Source organism: Martes martes (genome assembly GCF_963455335.1).
Source record: "Martes martes genome assembly, chromosome: X".
Lineage (NCBI taxonomy): Eukaryota > Metazoa > Chordata > Mammalia > Carnivora > Mustelidae > Martes > Martes martes.
The window spans coordinates 43,431,011-43,438,473 of record NC_137897.1 but is presented as its reverse complement, the minus strand read 5'-3'; the positions used below and the strand labels follow the sequence as shown (position 1 = coordinate 43,438,473).

At 46.5% G+C, this 7,463-nt stretch overlaps 2 pseudogenes across 2 annotated transcripts; both read left to right on the top strand.

The window, feature by feature from the left end:
- The first annotated feature begins 717 nt into the window (after positions 1-717).
- On the top strand, positions 718-1,301 carry LOC308337132 (MICOS complex subunit MIC26-like; annotated as a pseudogene). Its single transcript has one exon. The product of its transcript is annotated as an MICOS complex subunit MIC26-like (transcript).
- Positions 1,302-2,776: 1,475 nt separating this feature from the next.
- Positions 2,777-4,365, top strand: LOC308337361 (mitochondrial dynamics protein MID51-like; annotated as a pseudogene). Its single transcript has 2 exons — positions 2,777-2,816; positions 3,001-4,365. The product of its transcript is annotated as a mitochondrial dynamics protein MID51-like (transcript).
- Positions 4,366-7,463: the final 3,098 nt, after the last annotated feature.

The window sequence follows — 7,463 nt, the reverse complement described above, 5'->3', positions numbered from 1 at the left end:
ATAATTCATGCCCTATAAATAAAGAAGCCCTTCAGGGCATCAAGCTCATAATAGAAGATTACAACTTTCAGGGCCTCATTATCCTCTGCACAAAACCCAATGGCCAAGGATAGAGGTTTGTTCAGAAATTCTGAACAATAAATAATACTATTACCCCTCAGCACCTTGTTGTTCCTAATCCCCATATGCTGCTAACACCCATTCCCACTGAAAGCAAATTTTTCACTGTAGAAGTGCATTTTTAGTATTCCGGATGATAAGGATAGCCAATATCTTTTTGCTTTCACTCGGGAGGAATAGCAATACACCCTGACAGGTGTACAGCTCTCCCAGAATTTTACTTTTCACAAAAAAGTAAAAGCTTAAAAGCTCATTTGGATGATATAAAGTTTTCTGCAAAGTGTACCTTGTTATAATACATAGATGATTTGCCTCTCTGCTCCTTTAGTCAAATTTTTTTTAAAAGATTTTATTTATTTATTTGACAGAGAGAGACGCAGCAAGAGAGGGAACACAAGCAGGGTGAGTGGGAGAGGGAGAAGCAGGCTTCCTGTTGTGCAGGAAGCCTGATGTGGGGCTCGATCCCAGGATCCTGGGATCATGACCCGAACCAAAGGCAGATGCTTAACGACTAAGCCACCCAGGCACCCCACTCAAACCTCTTCACAGGAAATAGCATCCACCTTGGGCCCCACCAGAGCCACCGCTGCTAGCAACATGTTTAAGGCCATTCAGGTCTGTGGGGCCAGCCAGTCAGAGTCTGCTCAACTTGAGTCTATGCACCATCTAAAAAAGACTCACCTCACACAACCACCATGAAGGTTAATGAGCTTTTGCTCTACTCCATTCCTGAGGGTCAACCTAAATATATGGGGGATCCAAGGGCCCAACTTGGTGAAAGCATCTCACACCTCCAACATTATTGTGAGCCAAATGCAAGTTGGTGTCAGAAAATGTACTCACAAACTAAGCCCAAGATGCTGAGCTCTGTTCAATAGGGGTTAGACAGCTATGAATATCTCCAAAATGTACCTCCAGGATTTTTCCCCTCAAACTTGGTGTTTTGCTGGCATTGTTGGACTTCTTTTGGCTAGAGGTTCAAAAATAAGGAAGCTGGTGTATCTACTGGGTTCATGAGAGTAACTGCTTCTGTTTATTATCCACAATAAGCCATCATATTTGTCCTGGTCAGTAGCAGGAGATTATATGACTGGGGTTTATGAGGATACATAGTCGTACAAGATTTGTGGAAGGAGAACTTTCAAAAGCCAAGAAGTGTGAAGAATTCGCCTGGAAATTAGTAGAATGCTCCATGCTCTGCCCATTTTTTTTTAAGTAGGCTCCATGCCCAGCATGGAGCTGAATGCAGGGCCTGAACTCACGACCCTGAGATCAAGATCTGAGCTGAGATCAAGAGTCAAATGCCTAACTGACTGAGACACCCAGGCATCCCTGCTCTGCCCATTTTAATCAGTTAAAGGTAAATACTGGAAACTACATGCAGTAAACCAATATTTCTTTAGAAAAATGGCAGAGAAGTCAGTACTGAATATAGTAAATTGGCTTTCTTCTTCAGGAAAAACTATACGAGGCTTCTTTGTTATCTTGGGTGATGCCACACTACAAGTGGACTAATAGGTAATCCTTTCACCTACAGATAATGCCTTAGAACCCTGCCTTCTCCTGTTGCTATTTATGTACATAATTAAAATTTCAGGGTAAAAAAAACTATAAATAAATAAAGTTTAAAAAAAAAACTTTTGGCCTTAAAGGGACATAAAATTGCCAAAGAAAAATCAGTTTGTTCAAGCTCAGGTTAGATAGGGCATCTGATCTCAGAATTATGGCTACATTTGGACCCAAGTGAAACCCCTCATGACTGCTTGACATTAACAGATTACCTTTTGACTCTCCATGACACTACAGGAAACTTGTAACCAATGCAGATTTTTCGTGTTTTACTGATGCTTCTTACTTAAAGGATAAAAATAGTAAATATTGTGCTAGGTATGCTATTGCATATTTCCTTTTCAAAGCCATTGAAATAGCACCTTTAACATTTTGGTTACTTCAGCCCAATAGGCTGAATTATACATCATCACATGAGTTTGTTCCTTAGCCAAAGGTAAAACTGCAAACATTTATACAAATACGCCTTTGGGGTAGCTCGTGACTGTGGAATGTTATGGAAACAATGAGACTGCCTTGCCTCCAATGGAGATGAACTTAAAAATGGCTTCTATGCCCCAAATTTATTGGATTGCCATACTTTTGCTGGCGGCTTTAGCTGTGGCTAAGGTTCCTGGGCATTCCAGACTTGACTCTCTGGAAGCCAAAGTAAACCATCTCACTGACATTTCCTCCAAAATTGCTACTCTCGAGGAAACCAATAGCCAAACCTCTGGTCTAAGGGGATATTCTGCCATGTGATTTTGGAAAAATTAACTAAGAGATAGCCAAGAATTTGCCCCAGAGAGGAAAAAACAACATTAGATGTCTAATAATTGTTGGCTTGATAAAAAAGAGAGAACTCTGGTTTGGGCCAAATAACAATACAGCCCTACCGGAAATTCTAAAATTTCCACTGCATATGCATCAAACCATTGGTCTATTGAGGAAATGATGGCATTCATGAATCAGTATTGGTGGGAAAAGTGAATAAGTCTGCAAAACTGCCTCTTTCACTTATCCCACCTGTCCAAAGTATAAATCAGGGAAAGTTGAGTCCTTTCCCTCAACTCCACGCGCAAGGTTGTATCCCGGAAGTGAAGGGGACATGTTGGTTGGTGACCTCCGGGAGAGGTACCTGGCAAGAGGTGAATCCCTAGTGAGGAGTGGTAGCACGTGCGCAGTCTGTGGCTTGACGCCCAGCCCCTGCCAGTCTCCCATGGCCCCATGGAGCCCAGAGGCGGTGCTTAGTCTCTACCGGGCCCTGCTGCACCTGGTTCAGAGCTTTGCTACACTGATCAAGACTCCTACCTTGTCTCCCTCCACCGTGAGCGACGGCAAGCTCTGGTGAGCGCAAAGGCAAGAAGGATGACACATCGGCACAGCCATTGATTTTGTGCTCTCCAATGCCCAGTTCATGCTGAGGGTGGGTAGAGCGGCCATGCTGGGCATTAAGCGGATGTATGATAAGGCAATCAGTGCCCCTACCAGCCCCATCCAACTGCCTGAGCCATTCAGAGAAAAGGAGCTGGGAAGAACGGAACTGTTTGGGCTCCTCCCCCCACCACCTTTGCTAAATAAGGACATGAAGACCCGCCTGAGCCGGTCCCTGCAGACCCTTCCCACAGACTCCTTGGCCATTGACACGGATACATTCCACCCGCCCTGACCCAAACCATTGGCCAGGAAGGGCCAGGAAGACTTGAAGAAGTCTAATCTTCGTGTCCTGGCAGGAGAAACTTCTTACTTGCTACCAGAACTGGGCAGCCATCCCTGCTGGTGAGCAGGCTCAGGCCAAGCAAGCTGCTGTGGACATATGTGCTGAGCTCTGGAGCTTCCTGCGGGCCATGTTGCCTGACATGCCACTTCGGGACTGTACATTAGTGGCAGCCTCTAGGATGACCTGCAGGGGTGACAGCTGACAACATCCAACTCATCGTGCCCCTCGTGCTGGAGCAGAACCTGTGGTCGTGTATTCCTGGTGAGGACACCATCATGAATGTCTCTGTCTTCTACCTGGTTCACCATGAGAACCCAGAGTATTTTCCTCATGGTAGCAGTTACTGGGACTGTGGTGTATTGGGGGCTACCTCTCCCCAAAGACAGTGCCAGACACATTTGAGAAGGTAGTGGCTGGCTCCATCAACTGGCCAGCCATAGGGTCCCTCTTGGACTGTAATCCAACCAGCACCACCCCCAGAAGCCCTGACTTTGGAACTGCAGTATGAACGCGAAAAGCATCTTGTCATTGATTTCCTGCCATCAGGGACACTGGGCAACACCGTCTTTGTAGCCAGACCACACTGGCTGGCACAGTATGACAGCCTACGGCGGCTGAGCCTGCGGGCTTTGGACCAGGCCGACTTGGGCTGCCGATCTCAGTGCCTCAGGATCCTCAAGGCCATATGCAAGTCCACTCCGGCTCTGGGCCACCTCACTGCCAGCCAGCTCACCAACGTCATCCTCCACTTGGCCCAGGAGGAGGCTGACTGGTCTTCAGATATGCTGGACAACTGATTCTTACAGGCCCTGAGGAGTCTCATCAGCTACTTGGAGGCCGGAGTCCTCCCCAGTGCCCTACACCCCAAGGTGAACTTACTTGCAGAGCCTACTTCTGAAGAAATAGATGAACTGGAAAATACTCTTTATTGCTCAATGTCTGAGCCAGAGGAGCTGCTGCAGACACAGGGCAGGTGAAGGCCAAAGTGGGTGTCACGTGGTCAGACCCTGGGTTCTCTGTTAGAAACACGTGGTTGCATAGTTGGTGCCTCACAGAGTATCTAGGAACCTCCCATCTTGCTCGTGGTCATCGCCCCAGTTACTTCACCCTGATCAGAATGCCATCTCTTTGTCTCCTGCTTTCTTACCCGACCTTCTATTTTTGTTACCAAATGCTATGCTCCTACTCCTGCCCACCCCCTTGCTCCAGGCTAATTTTTCTGGAATTAACAGAGAAGGGAGAGCACTGGTGGGAGCTGGTTGGTGTTTTGCATTGTGGCCCAGGTTTTCTGTCCCTGTCTGCCCTGCCCTTTGGCCCGTTTCTTCTCAGTGTCTTCTCGGTCTTTTCCCCTTTTCAAGCCCCTTCTGTTTTGCTCTTTCCCCTGGAGCCCATCTGCCTAGTCATAATGTTGCCTTTTCGTTGAATGGAACTGAGGATTTCTGAACGCACGTTTCTGAGCTGAGCTCTGCAGAGTGAGTGCTTAGAAAGTATTTAGAATTTCTGGGGGTAAAGCTGGTGGAAGAGCTGGCCTTGGACCCATGTTCCTGGAGATGAAGCCCATCTCCCCCGCCTCCTGACCAGCTCATATTCTTGAGTGCTGAGAAAGTGCCACGAGAATGCTGTTATTGACCCACACAGGAGTGAAGTTCATTATAAACTGGATGCAAAGTTGCTTGGAGATCATGTTCTTTAGTGGCCAGTGTGCACTGGTGGAGCCGGCCGTGGTGAAGAGGGCCTAGGGAGCCATGTGTGTGCCTGATGGTTGTGCCTCACCCTTGGCTGGTCCAGACCAGCGCTGCAGTGTGAGCAGCTGGGGGAAGGCAAGGGAGGGAAGGGGGCTGTCGGGACAGCACCTGTGCCCCCTTCCTTGCCTTATTGCCAATTAGGATGAGGCCTCCAAGGACACAGCCTTTGTGGTAGAGGTTGAAGGGAGGTTGACAGGGGCAAACACCAGCTGAAAAATCCAGTCACTGATTAAGGCTTGGCGACCATGTGTCTTCCCGTGAGACCCTGCTGTGGTCCTGTTCCGTCCTGGAAAGGCAGGCATCTCTAACTTCAGAGTGGTCAGGGAACCCATTTTACTGGTCAGGTGCTTCAACAAGCGTGTGCTGTTTGCTTTCATTGTGCATTATCATCCCTGGTCTTCAGTTAGTCACATGAACAAGTGTCACTATTAAGACTCAATTGGCATGACCCTCCAAATACTTTGGCCAAAAGCACTGTCATTGGTACTTCAATTTGGTGAAGGCCTAATTGCTTCTATTAAAAATAACTGCTTTGGTAGAGGAATCTTTTCACAGTGCACTCTTGGGTGATGAATGTGGAGACCAAGAAAAACAAGGCTGTACCCACCTCGAGTCTAGCCCTGACATAAGTACAGCCATCTTGACAAAGCAAAAGCTGGCACCTTGCACTCCCTCTCCACCCGCTCCCCTCCCCTCGGTAGTATATGTGAACAAATAGTTAACTTGTAGAAATCACAATCCTGCAAGACAGGAGTCTCCCTCGGTTTACAAATGTCCCAGTGCTAAATCTCACTAACAAGGATGCTTGATAGGAGGAATGTGACATTCCACCAGGAAACTCCCAACTGTCTTCATGTTAGTGCCTCATTAGAGGGGAAAATGGCCTTGACTTGACAATAACCAGGCCTCCAATATCCTGACAGTCTTCTTTACCCTGAGAGCCCTTCTGAATATCCCCTTTGTCCTCACCCACCGCCGAGTCCATCCCTACTCTGCCTTTAAAAACTCTGACTGTAATCTGGTTCGGGGTCCAAGTCCCTACTCCGCTGCTTTGGGTATACTTGGGCCCAAGCTTAAGCATGTCACCTCAGGGTCCAAGTCCCTACTCCGCTGTGTCAGGTACACTTGGGCCCAAGCTTAAGCTTGTCAAATAAACCCTCCTGTGATTACATCGGAGTTGGCTCCTAGGTGGTCTCTCAGATGCGAAAACTCGGGCATAACAATGATAACCTTAAGCATCACACTTTGCAACCTGGAGATTTCATATGTTGGAAAAGACACCTCTGGAAAAACCCTTCAACCTAGCTGAAAAGGCCCTTATCGAGAACTGCAAACCAACCCTTATGCTGCCAAACTCCAGGGAACAGACACTTAGATTCATGTGATACCTCTGAAGAAAGGACTAAACCCTGACCAGCACACTGTCTGGTGACCTGAAAGTACAAATTTCCTGGAATTGAAGGAGATGACATCTGATGAGACAGCTTTCCCAAGATGTCCAGATCACGCCTGTAAACCTTTTTCTCACTGTTGCTTCTCTCTTTTCTGTGGAAAGAGAAAGCCCTTGTCTGCATTTCCCAAGCCCTCATGGAAGGAGGAAACCTATTCTTTTGATTATGGCCTTTCAGAAACAGCCTTGTTATGATCCCAGGACAAGTTAATTTTCACTTGCTTTTTCTAAAGGGTTAGGAGGTTCAGAATTCACAAAAGTCTTTTCTTTCATCTGAACTATTCACTGACTTTGGATTCTTATCCAAATGCATGGCCTCTGAATTTGCAAACTTATGGACTGTATTATCCATAACATCTTTGGTTCCAAACAGTTCTTTGAGATAAAAATATTGTTTTATTTTTATTTTTTTAATTAGAAAAGATTTTATTTATTTATTTATTTGAGAGGGAGAGAGAGAGAGAGAGACAGAGAGAGAGAGAGCACGAGCAGGGGAGAGGGTCAGAGGGAGAAGGGCAGAGGGAGAAGGAGAAGCAGGCTCCCCACTGAGTAGGGATTCCCTACAACTCTGGGCTTGGGGCTTGGGCTCAATCCCAGGACCTGAGCTGAAGGCAGACGCTTAACTGACAGAGCCACCCAGGCGCCCCTAACAATACTGTTTTTTTTTTCCCCTAACAATATTGTTTTATTTATTTTTTTTTTGTTTTTTGTTTTTTTCCCCTAACAATATTGTTTTAAAATGTCCTTGAAGTTTTGCTGTTTTGCAGAAAGTTAATCAGGTGTTACTTTATGTTTGTTCTTTCACTGTATCTTCCCAAACACACTTTCAGTGTGCTCTGCAGTATTCACTATTCTGTGTTCATGGCCACTTTAACCAGAG